Below are 18,512 nucleotides of genomic sequence, written 5' to 3' on the forward strand. Positions count from 1 at the left end.
TCCCCCATCTCCTCCCCTCCCCCTCCCTCAACTCCCTCCCCTCCCCTCCCCCTCCCATCTCCCTCCCCTCCCCCATCTTCCGACCCTCCCCATCCCCCATCTCCCACCCCCCCCGCCCCCATCTCCCTCCCCTCTCCCATCTCCCTCCCTCCCCCTTCCACCTCCCACATCTCCCCTCCCCATCTCCCTCCCCTCCCCCTTCCCCATCTCCCTCCCCCCACCCCCATCTCCCTCCCCTCCCCATCCCTCATCTCCCTCCCCCATCTCCCTCCCCATCCCCCATCCCCCTCTCCCATCTCCCTCCCCTCTGCCCTATCTCCCTTATTTTCACCCTCCCTCAGTTTCACCCACCCTCCCCCTCCCTTCCCACCCCATCCCCCTCTCTCCATCACCCTCTCCCCCACCCCCTTCTCCCCCTCTACCTCTCCCTCACCCCTCACCCCTCTCCCCCTTCCCCCCTCCCCGTCTCCCTCCTCCTCTCCCCCTCCCCCCTTCTCCCCTCCCCTTCTCCCACCCCCTTTCCCTCTCCCCTTCTCCCTCCCCCTTTCCCTCTCCCCTTCTCCCTCCCCCATCCCATTTTCCCTCCCCCACTCCCCCTCGACCTCCCCCCTCACTCTCCCCTTCTCCCTGCCCCCCTCTCCCCCTCCCTTCTCTCCCCGTCGCTCCCTCCCAACACCGTTTCCCTTCCCCTCCCCTCCCCCATCCCTCTACCCTCCCCACCTCTTCCTCCCCCTCCCCCTCTCCCCACGCCTCCGGGGGAGGGGAGAGGAGGAGGTGGAGAGGGGGATGGGGAGGAGGGAGAGCGAGCAGACAGGAAGAGACAGACGTGAGGGAAGAGATGGGACTCTGGGCTCTGCTGGTCTGTTTGATTCAGTACGGCAGCCCTCCCCCACAACCCCTGGGTCAACAGCTATTCAACCCACTGAGCCTTCGCTTGGGCAAGGTGTGGGGGAGGGGGCTATAAACCCAGCATGAATCGCCCAGCGAGGGTTCACAACAGCAAGGGACTGTCTCCGAAGGGGGCACAGTGTGGGCAATGGCTCCAGTGGCCACTCAGCCTGCGTGAACCCAGCGAGCTATTTGACTGTGAGAGGCGGCGGCCTGATCTCTGGAGGCAGCCAATCTTTGCAGCGGGGTCGGAGGTTGGGGGTCGGGGGGGGGGGGGGGCGGTGGGGTCACCATATCGCAATGAGGAGCCTAGCTAATTCTTATCTTCCAATCCCCTTCAACGCCCCCCCCCCCCCCCACCCCCCGACTACACCTTCTCCGCCACCGCCAAACGGGGGGGAACAGAGGCCAGTTTTAACACCCCTTATCATAGCTTGGACATGAGCCCAGCCAATTGCCTGGCCTCGACTCGCGATCACGGGATGGCTATTCGACCACGGAAGGCTGCACACATTCCTCTCCTCGACTGCGCAGGGAGGGACGGGGGTGGGGTTAATTTATACGGAGTGCGCCTACTTTCCTTACGGAGGGAGGGCTTGTGGGGGAGGGGGGGGGCAGTTTAATTAGTCAGTGGGAGACTTGACGGGGGCAATACGCATCTTCTCATTCATAAGAAGTTAGGAACTTAAATTCGATTGGCTGGTTACCACCCATATTTGGGCGATCAACCGGTGAGTTTCGGTCTGTGGGCAAATAATTACCGAGGCCCCAGCTTCTGCCACTGAACGTCTTTCGGTTCGGCTGCTCCACTGTGGGAGGCGGCGCTTACTTCTGGATTGAAGGTGATGAAGGGGCCGGGCCGTGACGTTAAGTCCCACATGTCCCCGTGCCAGTTCCTCGACTCTAGTCAAAGCCTGGACATTATCCAGGTCTTGCTGCATTTCTACACGGACTGCTTCAGTACCTGAGGAGTCGCGAATGGTGCTGAACACTGTGCAACCATCAGCGATTAGACTGCAGCGCTGTGGGGGTGTGGAGGTCAGGGCTGGTCCCTGCGCTCCTTGACTTGCCCGGATATCGAGAGACATGCGCAAGGATACTGGACTGGGCACGGACGCGATGCCCCCTGCGGTTGAGCAGCCAGCTCTCCCATCCCCAGGGCGAGGTGCATGGAGCAATGAAATAGACGGAGTTGTGAAAAGCAATCAAGAGAGCGACAGACAGAGAGAGGGGGTGAAAGGCGCTACAGAAATGCAGGGTCTGTTGGACTGTGAGCCGACAAATTGTCGAGAAGGTGGAATTCAGTGTAATTTTGTCTTGAACACAAATACCAAGATGCCACGGCAGTAAATGTGACTCAGGCCTGAGTCTGTGCATTCCAGGGATAATATTCAGATGCTGTCAGCAACACAGGGGTTCTCTCTTTCCTACAGAAAGGATTTGCCCATTTATGGAGTGTTTGATGGGGGACGTGTAAAGGGAGCTTTACTCTGTATCTAACCCCCGTGCTGTACCTGTCCTGGAGTGTGTTTGATGGGGGACAGTGTAGAGGGAGCTTTACTCTGTATCTAACCCCCATGCTGTACCTGTCCTAGGAGTGTTTGATGGGGGACAGTGTCGAGGGAGCTTTACTCTGTATCTAACCCCCATGCTGTACCTGTCCTGGAGTGTGTTTGATGGGGGACAGTGTAGAGGGAGCTTTACTCTGTATCTAACCCCCATGCTGTACCTGTCCTAGGAGTGTTTGATGGGGGACAGTGTAGAGGGAGCTTTACTCTGTATCTAACCCCCATGCTGTACCTGTCCTAGGAGTGTTTGATGGGGGACAGTGTAGAGGGAGCTTTACTCTGTATCTAACCCCCATGCTGTACCTGTCCTGTGAACACCACAAATCATTGTCCATTGTTTCTTGTTAAACTCCTGATAGCACCTGTGACGTCTGAGGGTCTGAGCGGCGAGCTGCATCCCAGAGATGAATTGCTGCGGTCACAATCTGGGCTCAGTCGTGAAGAGCAGACTGTCGGCACCGCTGTGTAACCGCTCGGACGAGAGAGTCAGTCGGAGGGGGAGTGAAGGGGGCCTTGGCGAGGGGGGCGGAGGGAGATTTACCAGAACGGTTCCAGGGATGAGGGACTTCAGTTAACGTGGAGAGACCGGGGGAAGCTGGGATTGTTCTCCTCAGAGCAGAGCAGGTTAAGGGGAGATTTAACAGAGGCGTTCAGAATCAGGAAGGGTTTTGATGGAGTAAGTCAGGAGAAACTCTTTCCCAGTGGTAGGAGGGTCGGTAACCAGAGGGACACAGATTTAAGATAATCGGGAAAAGAACCACAGGGGGAGAGGAGGAGAATGTTTTCGACTCAGTGAGTTGTTGTGATCTGGAACGCGCTGCCTGAAAGGGCGGTGGAAGCAGATTCAATAGTAACTTTCAAAAGGGGGATCGGAGAAATACTGGAAGGGGAGAAAATTACAGGGGTATGGGGGAAAGAGCAGGTGGGGGGGGGGGAGTGGGGACTAATTGGATAGCATAATTGGATAGCACGGCACGAGGGGCTGAATGGCGTCCTTCCTTCCTGCGGGACGCTTATGGTACTTCTGAAGCATGGTCTCTGGTGCACAGCAAGATCCCACTGGCGGAAATCTCATGACTTCAAGATTTTCTTTAGTGATAATTGCGGAGGGATAACCATTGCGGCCGAGGACACCGGGGTGAACTCCCTGCTCCCTCACGCTAAATCCACGGACTCCCACCGCCTCTTCCACCTGTCTGAGTCCAGACCCCATCCCAGAGGCAGTGATCTCTCCCTGAGGCTGAGCAGGTTCTCCCTGCACACTCACAGGCCATGAGGCCGGCACAGGAAATGGTTCAGAGGCAGTCAGGCAAGCGAGGGTTTCCTGTCAGTTCCCAGCTCTTTCCTTCAGTCTGATGGAGCTAATTGCATGTGTATAGACTACTGACAAGCATTAAAACCCAACAGACCCAAGCCCCTTCCCGTTTACTCCCACTGTACACAATCCCAACGGACCCAAACCCCTTGACGTTCACTCCCACTGTACACAATCCCAACGGACCCAAGCCCCTTCCCGTTCACTCCCACTGTACACAATCCCAACGGACCCAAGCCCCTTCCCGTTCACTCCCATTGCACACAATCCCAACGGACCCAAGCCCCTTCCCGTTTACTCCCACTGCACACAATCCCAACGGACCCAAGCCCCTTGCCGTTTACTCCCACTGTACACAATCCCAACAGACCCAAACCCCTTAACGTTCACTCCCACTGTACACAATCCCAACAGACCCAAGCCTCTTCCTGATCACTCCCACTGTACACAATCCCAACAGACCCAAACACCTTCCCGTTCACTCCCACTGTACACAATCCCAACAGACCCAAACACCTTCCCGTTCACTCCCACTGTACACAATCCCAACAGACCCAAGCCTCTTCCTGATCACTCCCACTGCACACAATCCCAACGGACCCAAACACCTTCCCGTTCACTCCCACTGTACACAATCCCAACAGACCCAAACCCCTTCCCATTCACTCCCACTGTACACAATCCCAATGGACCCAAACCCCTTCCCGTTCACTCCCACCGTACACAATCCCAACGGACCCAAACCCCATCCCATTCACTCCCACTGAGACAGAGGGTGGAGAGAAAGAGAGATGGAGAAGAGATTGAGAGAGACAGAGAGAGATGACAAGCTCCGATTGACCATGTTTAGTAGAAGTGACGGTCTCCATGGTAACCAACAGATGGTCTGAGTCAAACGGAAAGTGTTTAAAATGGACGAGAACATGCTATTTTTAATGTGGGAGTTGTTTTCTGATGAACCCCACCCTGGGCCTCGCCCCACAGTTGGTGGGGGCACAGTGGGCGGCAGGGGCAATTTTGGGGTGTCAGCATTTGGAAACAGGGCGTGAGGGACAACCCGAGTTGAGGAGGCGCGGCGCACTCATAGAACTGTGCGGCACTCCCTCAGTGCTGCCCCTCCGACAGTGCAGCACTCCCTCAGCACTGACCCTCTGACAGTGCAGCGCTCCCTCAGTACTGAAAGTTTGATATACTGGAAGTTTGTTTGCTAAATTCTGCACCGCTGCAAGTGAGGTGGGGGGGGGGGTGGTGGGTCTTTGGCAAATGATTGCGAAGAGACTGATAACGAACAATTGCGTTATCGTTCCACCAAGCAACTTGCAGGCTGGGTCGAGATGAAATGGATGTACCTTGAATACATTTTTTGGACAAGAAATTCCTTCAACAGTCATCCTTAAGGAATCAGCATTCTTCGACTCAGAGTTATCAGTGGAACAGCCAGCTGACCTTGAAAATAAATTCCACAGACACATCTCACAGATAACATCTGACCCCGAGGCACATCAGGAGATATTTGGGGGCAGGTGAGTGACAGCTTGGTCAAAGAGGCGGGTTTTACGGAGCGTCATAAACGAGGGGAGAGAGAGAGAGAGAGGCGGAGAGGTTTATTTATCTTTTTATTTATTGAGAGATACAGCACTGAAACAGGCCCTTCGGCCCACCGAGTCTGTGCCGACCAACAACATACACTAACCCGACAGTAATCCCACATTCCCGATCACCTCCCGACACGAGGGGCAATTCACAACGGCCGATTTACCGATCAACCTGCAAGTTGAGGGAGGGAGTTACACAGCTTCAGGGGCCCAAGGAAGCTGAAGGCACGGGGGGGGGGGGGGGGGGGATTTGAAAATGAGGAAGAGAATTTTTAAATTGAGGCTTAGCTGGACCGAAGCTGGTGGAGGTGAGCGAGCACGGTGGGTGGGAGGTGAGAAGGAATTGAAGTGAATTGGGGGACAGGTCAGGAGGATTCGGACCAGCTGATAGTCACAGAGGGGGGGGGGGGGGCGTTTGCCTCCTCGCTCTTGGACCAATTCCACACATTGTCGGGATGACTTTTTTTGGAAAAGCAGCCACAGATTCATGGACGCGTCGCAGGCTCAGGGACTTCCCAAGAAGCATTGATGCAAGGAACACAAGGCAGAGAGACTTCAAAAGACTTTCTCCTGAGCTCATCCCACGACCAGACAAGGGTGGATTAAATTCAGACTCCAAAACCCATCATTAGTCACTTCCACAAACAGGCTGGCGATGAATCTCATGAAATCTGAAACTTAGCTCAGTTCCCAGCAGAGAGCCAGCAAAGCGAAAAGCCTGACCGTATCACTCTGATATATCCCACACCCGTCACTGTAACACTCTGATATATCCCACACCCCTCACTGTAACACTCTGATATATCCCACACCCCTCACTGTAACACTCTGATATATCCCACACCCCTCACTGTAACACTCTGATATATCCCACACCCCTCACTGTAACACTCTGATATATCCCACACCCCTCACTGTAACACTCTGATATATCCCACACCCCTCACTGTAACACTCTGATATATCCCACACCCCTCACTGTAACACTCTGATATATCCCACACTCCTCACTGTAACACTCTGATATATCCCACACCCCTCACTGTAACACTCTGATATATCCCACACCCCTCACTGTAACACTTTGATATATCCCACACTCCTCACTGTAACACTGATATATCCCACACTCCTCACTGTAACACTGATATATCCCACACCCCTCACTGCAACACTCTGATATGTCCGACACCCCTCACTGTAACACTCTGATATATCCCACACCCCTCACTGTAACACTTTGATATATCCCACACTCCTCACTGTAACACTCTGATATATCCCAAACTCCTCACTGTAGCACTCTGATATATCCCACACTCCTCACTGTAACACTCTGATATATCACACACCCCTCACTGTAACACTCTGATATATCCCACACCCCTCACTGTATCACTATAATATATCCCACACCCCTCACTGTAACACTCTGAGATACCCCACACCCCTCACTGCAACACTCTGATATATCCCACACCCCTCACTGTAACACTCTGATATATCCCACACCCCTCACTGTATCACTCTGATATATCCCACACCCCTCACTGCAACACTCTGATATATCCCACACCCCTCACTGTATCACTCAGATATATCCCACACCCCTCACTGTAACACGCTGATATATCCCACACCCCTCACTGTAACACTCTGATATGTCCGACACCCCTCACTGTAACACTCTGATATATCCCACACCCCTCACTGTAACACTTTGATATATCCCACACTCCTCACTGTAACACTCTGATATATCCCACACTCCTCACTGTAACACTCTGATATATCCCACATCCCTCACTGTATCACTCTGATATATCCCACACCCCTCACTGTAACACTGATATATCCCACACCCCTCACTGTAACACTCTGATATATCACACACCCATCACTGTAACACTCTGATATATCCCACACCCCTCACTGCAACACGCTGATATATCCCACACCCCTCACTGTAACACTCTGATATATCCCACACCCTTCACTGTGACACTCTGATATATCCCACACCCCTCACTGCAACACTCTGAGATATACCACACCCCTCACTGTAACACTCTGATATATCCCACACTCCTCACTGTAACACTCTGATATATCCCACACCCCTCACTGTAACACTCTGATATATCCCACACTCCTTACTGTAACACTGATATATCCCACACCCCTCACTGTAACACTCTGATATGTCCCACAACCCTCACTGTTACACTTTGATATATCCCACACCCCTCACTGTAACACTTTGATATATCCCACACTCCTCACTGTAACACTCTGATATATCCCACACCCCTCACTGTAACACTGATATATCCCACACCCCTCACTGTAACACTCTGATATGTCCCACACCCCTCACTGTAACACTTTGATATATCCCACACTCCTCACTGTAACACTCTGATATATCCCACACTCCTCACAGTAACACTGATATATCGCACACACCTCACTGGAACACTCTGAAATGTCCCACACCCCTCACTGTTACACTTTGATATATCCCACACTCCTCACTGTAACACTCTGATATATCCCACACCCCTCACTGTAACACTTTGATATATCCCACACTCCTCACTGTAACACTCTGATATATCCCACACCCCTCACTGTAACACTGATAAATCCCACACCCCTCACTGTAACACTCTGATATATCCCACACCCCTCACTGTAACACTATAATATATCCCACACCCCTCACTGTAACACTCTGAGATACCCCACACCCCTCACTGCAACACTCTGATATATTCCACACCCCTCACTGTAACACTCTGATATATCCCACACCCCTCACTGTATCACTCTGATATATACCACACTCCTCACTGCAACACTCTGATATATCCCACACCCCTCACTGTATCACTCAGATATATCCCACACCCCTCACTGTAACACGCTAATATATCCCACACCCCTCACTGTAACACTCTGATATATCCCACACGCTTCACTGTGACACTCTGATATATCCCACACCCCTCACTGCAACACTCTGAGATATACCACACCCCTCACTGTAACACTCTGATATATCCCACACCCCTCACTGTAACACTCTGATACATTCCACACCCCTCACTGTAACACTCTGATATTTCCCGACACCCCAAACTGAAACACTCTGATATATCCCACACCCCTCACTGTAACACTCTGATATATCCCACACTCCTCACTGTAAAACACTGAAAAATCCCGACACCCCCATCTGTAACACTCTGATATATCCCACACCCCTCACTGTAACACTCTGATATATCCCACAACCCTCACTGTAACACTCTGATATATCCCACACCCCTCACTGTAACACTCTGATATATCCCACACCCCTCACTGTAACACTCTGATATATCCCACACTCCTCACTGTAACACTCTGATATATCCCACACCCCTCACTGTAACACTCTGATATATCCCACACCCCTCACTGTAACACTTTGATATATCCCACACTCCTCACTGTAACACTGATATATCCCACACTCCTCACTGTAACACTGATATATCCCACACCCCTCACTGCAACACTCTGATATGTCCGACACCCCTCACTGTAACACTCTGATATATCCCACACCCCTCACTGTAACACTTTGATATATCCCACACTCCTCACTGTAACACTCTGATATATCCCAAACTCCTCACTGTAACACTCTGATATATCCCACACTCCTCACTGTAACACTCTGATATATCACACACCCCTCACTGTAACACTCTGATATATCCCACACCCCTCACTGTATCACTATAATATATCCCACACCCCTCACTGTAACACTCTGAGATACCCCACACCCCTCACTGCAACACTCTGATATATCCCACACCCCTCACTGTAACACTCTGATATATCCCATACCCCTCACTGTATCACTCTGATATATACCACACTCCTCACTGCAACACTCTGATATATCCCACACCCCTCACTGTATCACTCAGATATATCCCACACCCCTCACTGTAACACGCTGATATATCCCACACCCCTCACTGTAACACTCTGATATGTCCGACACCCCTCACTGTAACACTTTGATATATCCCACACTCCTCACTGTAACACTCTGATATATCCCACACTCCTCACTGTAACACTCTGATATATCCCACATCCCTCACTGTATCACTCTGATATATCCCACACCCCTCACTGTAACACTGATATATCCCACACCCCTCACTGTAACACTCTGATATATCACACACCCATCACTGTAACACTCTGATATATCCCACACCCCTCACTGTAACACGCTGATATATCCCACACCCCTCACTGTATCTTTCTTTTGGGCCTCCTTATCTCGAGAGACAATGGATACGCGCCTGGAGGTGGTCAGTGGTTTGTGAAGCAGCGCCTGGAGTGGCTATAAAGGCCAATTCTGGAGTGACAGGCTCTTCCACAGGTGCTGCAGAGAAATTTGTTTGTTGGGGCTGTTGCACAGTTGGCTCTCCCCTTGCGCCTCTGTCTTTTTTCCTGCCAACTACTAAGTCTCTTCGACTCGCCACAATTTAGCCCTGTCTTTATGGCTGCCCGCCAGCTCTGGCGAATGCTGGCAACTGACTCCCACGACTTGTGATCAATGTCACACGATTTCATGTCGCGTTTGCAGACGTCTTTATAACGGAGACATGGACGGCCGGTGGGTCTGATACCAGTGGCGAGCTCGCTGTACAATGTGTCTTTGGGGATCCTGCCATCTTCCATGCGGCTCACATGGCCAAGCCATCTCAAGCGCCGCTGACTCAGTAGTGTGTATAAGCTGGGGATGTTGGCCGCTTCAAGGACTTCTGTGTTGGAGATATAGTCCTGCCACCTGATGCCAAGTATTCTCCGAAGGCAGCGAAGATGGAATGAATTGAGACGTCGCTCTTGGCTGGCATACGTTGTCCAGGCCTCGCTGCCGTAGAGCAAGGTACTGAGGACACAGGCCTGATACACTCGGACTTTTGTGTTCCGTGTCAGTGCGCCATTTTCCCACACTCTCTTGGCCAGTCTGAACATAGCAGTGGAAGCCTTACCCATGCGCTTGTTGATTTCTGCATCTAGAGACAGGTTACTGGTGATAGTTGAGCCTAGGTAGGTGAACTCTTGAACCACTTCCAGAGCGTGGTCGCCAATATTGATGGATGGAGCATTTCTGACATCCTGCCCCATGATGTTCGTTTTCTTGAGGCTGATGGTTAGGCCAAATTCATTGCAGGCAGACTGTAACACTCTGATATATCCCACACCCTTCACTGTGACACTCTGATATATCCCACACCCCTCACTGCAACACTCTGAGATATACCACACCCCTCACTGTAACACTCTGATATATCCCACACTCCTCACTGTAACACTCTGATATATCCCACACCCCTCACTGTAACACTCTGATATATCCCACACTCCTTACTGTAACACTGATATATCCCACACCCCTCACTGTAACACTCTGATATGTCCCACAACCCTCACTGTTACACTTTGATATATCCCACACCCCTCACTGTAACACTTTGATATATCCCACACTCCTCACTGTAACACTCTGATATATCCCACACCCCTCACTGTAACACTGATATATCCCACACCCCTCACTGTAACACTCTGATATGTCCCACACCCCTCACTGTAACACTTAGATATATCCCACACTCCTCACTGTAACACTCTGATATATCCCACACTCCTCACAGTAACACTGATATATCGCACACACCTCACTGGAACACTCTGAAATGTCCCACACCCCTCACTGTTACACTTTGATATATCCCACACTCCTCACTGTAACACTCTGATATATCCCACACCCCTCACTGTAACACTTTGATATATCCCACACTCCTCACTGTAACACTCTGATATATCCCACAGCCCTCACTGTAACACTGATATATCCCACACCCCTCACTGTAACACTCTGATATATCCCACACCCCTCACTGTAACACTATAATATATCCCACACCCCTCACTGTAACACTCTGAGATACCCCACACCCCTCACTGCAACACTCTGATATATCCCACACCCCTCACTGTAACACTCTGATATATCCCACACCCCTCACTGTATCACTCTGATATATACCACACTCCTCACTGCAACACTCTGATATATCCCACACCCCTCACTGTATCACTCAGATATATCCCACACCCCTCACTGTAACACGCTAATATATCCCACACCCCTCACTGTAACACTCTGATATATCCCACACGCTTCACTGTGACACTCTGATATATCCCACACCCCTCACAGTAACACTCTGATATATCCCACACCCCTCACTGTAACACTCTGATATATCCCACACCCCTCACTGCAACACTCTGAGATATACCACATCCCTCACTGTAACAGTCTGATATATCCCACACTCCTCACTGTAACACTGATATATCCCACACCCCTCACTGTAACACTCTGATATGTCCCACAACCCTCACTGTAACACTTTGATATATCCCACTCCGCTCACTGTAACAATTTGATATATCCCACACTCCTCACTGTAACACTCTGATATATCCCACACCCATCACTGTAACACTGATATATCCCACACCCCTCACTGTAACACTCTGATATGTCCCACACCCCTCACCGTTACACTCTGATATATCCCACACCCCTCACTGTAACACTCTGATATATCCCACACCCCTCACTGTAACACTCTGATATATCCCACACCCCTCACTGTAACACTTTGATATATCCCACACTCCTCACTGTAACACTCTGATATATCCCACACCCCTCACTGAAACACTGATATATCCCACACTCCTCGCTGTAACACTTTGATATATCCCACACTCCTCACTGTAACACTCTGATATATCCCACACTCCTCACTGTAACACTGATATATCCCACACCCCTCACTGTAACACTCTGATATGTCCCACACCCCTCACTGTAACACTTTGATATATCCCACACTCCTCACTGTAACACTGATATATCCCACACTCCTCACTGTAACACTGATATATCCCACACCCCTCACTGCAACACTCTGATATGTCCGACACCCCTCACTGTAACACTCTGATATATCCCACACCCCTCACTGTAACACTTTGATATATCCCACACTCCTCACTGTAACACTCTGATATATCCCAAACTCTTCACTGTAACACTCTGATATATCCCACACTCCTCACTGTAACACTCTGATATATCACACACCCCTCACTGTAACACTCTGATATATCCCACACCCCTCACTGTATCACAATAATATATCCCACACCCCTCACTGTAACACTCTGAAATACCCCACACCCCTCACTGCAACACTCTGATATATACCACACTCCTCACTGCAACACTCTGATATATCCCACACCCCTCACTGTATCACTCAGATATATCCCACACCCCTCACTGTAACACGCTGATATATCCCACACCCCTCACTGTAACACTCTGATATGTCCGACACCCCTCACTGTAACACTCTGATATATCCCACACCCCTCACTGTAACACTTTGATATATCCCACACTCCTCACTGTAACACTCTGATATATCCCACACTCCTCACTGTAACACTCTGATATATCCCACATCCCTCACTGTATCACTCTGATATATCCCACACCCCTCACTGTAACACTGATATATCCCACACCCCTCACTGTAACACTCTGATATATCACACACCCCTCACTGTAACACTCTGATATATCCCACACCCCTCACTGTAACACGCTGATATATCCCACACCCCTCACTGTAACACTCTGATATATCCCACACCCTTCACTGTGACACTCTGATATATCCCACACCCCTCACTGCAACACTCTGAGATATACCACACCCCTCACTGTAACACTCTGATATATCCCACACTCCTCACTGTAACACTCTGATATATCCCACACCCCTCACTGTAACACTCTGATATATCCCACACTCCTCACTGTAACACTGATATATCCCACACCCCTCACTGTAACACTCTGATATGTCCCACAACCCTCACTGTAACACTTTGATATATCGCACACCCCTCACTGTAACACTTTGATATATCCCACACTCCTCACTGTAACACTCTGATATATCCCACACCCCTCACTGTAACACTGATATATCCCACACCCCTCACTGTAACACTCTGATATGTCCCACACCCCTCACTGTAACACTTTGATATATACCACACTCCTCACTGTAACACTCTGATATATCCCACACTCCTCACAGTAACACTGATATAACCCACACCCCTCACTGTAACACTCTGATATGTCCCACACCCCTCACTGTTACACTTTGATATATCCCACACCCCTCACTGTAACACTTTGATATATCCCACACTCCTCACTGTAACATTCTGATATATCCCACACCCCTCACTGTAACACTGATATATCCCACACCCCTAACTGTAACACTCTGATATATCCCACACCCCTCACTGTAACACTTTGATATATCCCACACTCCTCACTGTAACACTCTGATATATCCCACACTCCTCACAGTAACACTGATATATCCCACACGTCTCACTGTAACACTCTGATATGTCCCACACCCCTCACTGTTACACTTTGATATATCCCACACTCCTCACTGTAACACTCTGATATATCCCACACCCCTCACTGTATCACTCAGATATATCCCACACCCCTCACTGTAACACGCTGATATGTCACACACCCCTCACTGTAACACTCTGATATATCCCACACCCTTCACTGTGACACTCTGATATATCCCACACCCCTCACTGTAACACTCTGATATATCCCACACCCCTCACTGTAACACTCTGATATATCCCACACCCCTCACTGCAACACTCTGAGATATACCACACCCCTCACTGTAACACTCTGATATATCCCACACTCCTCACTGTAACACTCTGATATATCCCACACCCCTCACTGTAACACTCTGATATATCCCACACTCCTCACTGTAACACTGATATATCCCACACCCCTCACTGTAACACTCTGATATGTCCCACACCCCTCACTGTTACACTTTGATATATCCCACACCCCTCACTGTAACACTTTGATATATCCCACACTCCTCACTGTAACATTCTGATATATCCCACACCCCTCACTGTAACACTGATATATCCCACACCCCTCACTGTAACACTCTGATATATCCCACACCCCTCACTGTAACACTTTGATATATCCCACACTCCTCACTGTAACACTCTGATATATCCCACACTCCTCACAGTAACACTGATATATCCCACACGCCTCACTGTAACACTCTGATATGTCCCACACCCCTCACTGTTACACTTTGATATATCCCACACTCCTCACTGTAACACTCTGATATATCCCACACCCCTCACTGTATCACTCAGATATATCCCACACCCCTCACTGTAACACGCTGATATGTCACACACCCCTCACTGTAACACTCTGATATATCCCACACCCTTCACTGTGACACTCTGATATATCCCACACCCCTCACTGTAACACTCTGATATATCCCACACCCCTCACTGTAACACTCTGATATATCCCACACCCCTCACTGCAACACTCTGAGATATACCACACCCCTCACTGTAACACTCTGATATATCCCACACTCCTCACTGTAACACTCTGATATATCCCACACCCCTCACTGTAACACTCTGATATATCCCACACTCCTCACTGTAACACTGATATATCCCACACCCCTCACTGTAACACTCTGATATGTCCCACAACCCTCACTGTAACACTTTGATAAATCCCACACCCCTCACTGTAACACTTTGATATATCCCACACTCCTCACTGTAACACTCTGATATATCCCACACCCCTCACTGTTACACTGATATATCCCACACCCCTCACTGTAACACTCTGATATGTCCCACACCCCTCACTGTAACACATTGATATATCCCACACTCCTCACTGTAACACTCTGATATATCCCACACTCCTCACAGTAACACTGATATATCCCACACCCCTCACTGTAACACTCTGATATGTCCCACACCCCTCACTGTTACACTCTGATATATCCCACACCCCTCACTGTAACACTCTGATATATCCCACACCCCTCACTGTAACACTTTGATATATCCCACACTCCTCACCTTAACACTCTGATATATCCCACACCCCTCACTGCAACACTGATATATCCCACACCCCTCGCTGTAACACTTTGATATATCCCACACTCCTCACTGTAACACTCTGATATATCCCACACTCCTCACTGTAACACTGATATATCCCACACCCCTCACTGTAACACTCTATGTCCCACACCCCTCACTGTAACACTTTGATATATCCCACACTCCTCACTGTAACAATCTGATATATCCCACACCCCTCACTGTAACACTGATATATCCCACACCCCTCACTGTAACACTCTGATATGTCCCACACCCCTCACTGTAACACTCTGATATATCCCACATCCCTCACTGTAACACATTGATATATCCCACACTCCTCACTGTAACACTCTGATATATCCCACACTCCTCACTGTAACACTCTGATATATCCCACACCCCTCACTGTATCACTCTGATATATCCCACACCCCTCACTGTAACACTGATATATCCCACACCCCTCACTGTAACACTCTGATATATCAAACACCCCTCACTGTAACACTCTGATATATCCCACACCCCTCACTGTATCACTATAATATATCCCACACCCCTCACTGTAACACTCTGAGATACCCCACACCCCTCACTGCAACACTCTGATATATCCCACACCCCTCACTGTAACACTCTGATATATCCCACACCCCTCACTGTATCACTCTGATATATACCACACTCCTCACTGCAACACTCTGATATATCCCACACCCCTCACTGTATCACTCAGATATGTCCCACACCCCTCACTGTAACACGCTGATATATCCCAAACCCCTCACTGTAACACTCTGATATATCCCACACCCTTCACTGTGACACTCTGATATATCCCACACCCCTCACTGTAACACTCTGATATATCCCACACCCCTCACTGTAACACTCTGATATATCCCACACCCCTCACTGCAACACTCTGAGATATACCACACCCCTCACTGTAACACTCTGATATATCCCACACTCCTCACTGTAACACTCTGATATATCCCACACCCCTCACTGTAACACTCTGATATGTCCCACAACCCTCACTGTAACACTTTGATATATCCCACACTCCTCACTGTAACACTCTGATATATCCCACACTCCTCACTGTAACACTCTGATATATCTCACACCCCTGACTGTATCACTCGGATATATCCCACACCCCTCACTGTAACACTGATATATCCCTCACCCCTCACTGTAACACTCTGATATATCCCACACCCCTCACTGTAACACTCTGATATATCCCATACCCCTCACTGTATCACTCTGATATATCCCACACACCTCACTGTAATACTCTGATATACCAAACACCCCTCACTGTAACACTCTGATATATCCCACACCCCTCACTGTAACACTCTGATATATCCCACAGACCCTCACTCCAACACTCTGATATATCCCACACCCCTCACTGTAACACTCTGATATATCCCACACCCCTCACTGTAACACTCTGATATATCCCACACTCCTCACTGTAACACTGATATATCCCACACCCCTCACTGTAACACTCTGATATGTCCCACAACCCTCACTGTAACACTTTGATAAATCCCACACCCCTCACTGTAACACTTTGATATATCCCACACTCCTCACTGTAACACTCTGATATATCCCACACCCCTCACTGTTACACTGATATATCCCACACCCCTCACTGTAACACTTTGATATGTCCCACACCCCTCACTGTAACACTTTGATATATCCCACACTCCTCACTGTAACACTCTGATATATCCCACACTCCTCACAGTAACACTGATATATCCCACACCCCTCACTGTAACACTCTGATATGTCCCACACCCCTCACTGTTACACTCTGATGTATCCCACACCCCTCACTGTAACACTCTGATATATCCCACACCCCTCACTGTAACACTTTGATATATCCCACACTCCTCACCTTAACACTCTGATATATCCCACACCCCTCACTGCAACACTGATATATCCCACACCCCTCGCTGTAACACTTTGATATATCCCACACTCCTCACTGTAACACTCTGATATATCCCACACTCCTCACTGTAACACTCTGATATATCCCACACCCCTCACTGTAACACTCTCTGTCCCACACCCCTCACTGTAACACTTTGATATATCCCACACTCCTCACTGTAACAATCTGATATATCCCACACCCCTCACTGTAACACTGATATATCCCACACCCCTCACTGTAACACTCTGATATGTCCCACACCCCTCACTGTAACACTCTGATATATCCCACACCCCTCACTGTAACACTTAGATATATCCCACACTCCTCACTGTAACACTCTGATATATCCCACACTCCTCACTGTAACACTCTGATATATCCCACACCCCTCACTGTATCACTCTGATATATCCCACACCCCTCACTGTAACACTGATATATCCCACACCCCTCACTGTAACACTCTGATATATCCCACACTCCTCACGGTAACACTCTGATATATCCCACACCCCTCACTGTAACACTCTGATATATCCCACACTCCTCACTGTAACACTGATATATCCCACACCCCTCACTGTAACACTCTGATATGTCCCACAACCCTCACTGTAACACTTTGATAAATCCCACACCCCTCACTGTAACACTTTGATATATCCCACACTCCTCACTGTAACACTCTGATATATCCCACACCCCTCACTGTTACACTGATATATCCCACACCCCTCACTGTAACACTCTGATATGTCCCACACCCCTCACTGTAACACATTGATATATCCCACACTCCTCACTGTAACACTCTGATATATCCCACACTCCTCACAGTAACACTGATATATCCCACACCCCTCACTGTAACACTCTGATATGTCCCACACCCCTCACTGTTACACTCTGATATATCCCACACCCCTCACTGTAACACTCTGATATATCCCACACCCCTCACT

The sequence above is a fragment of the Heterodontus francisci genome, chromosome 49 (genome assembly GCF_036365525.1).
Source record: "Heterodontus francisci isolate sHetFra1 chromosome 49, sHetFra1.hap1, whole genome shotgun sequence".
NCBI lineage: Eukaryota > Metazoa > Chordata > Chondrichthyes > Heterodontiformes > Heterodontidae > Heterodontus > Heterodontus francisci.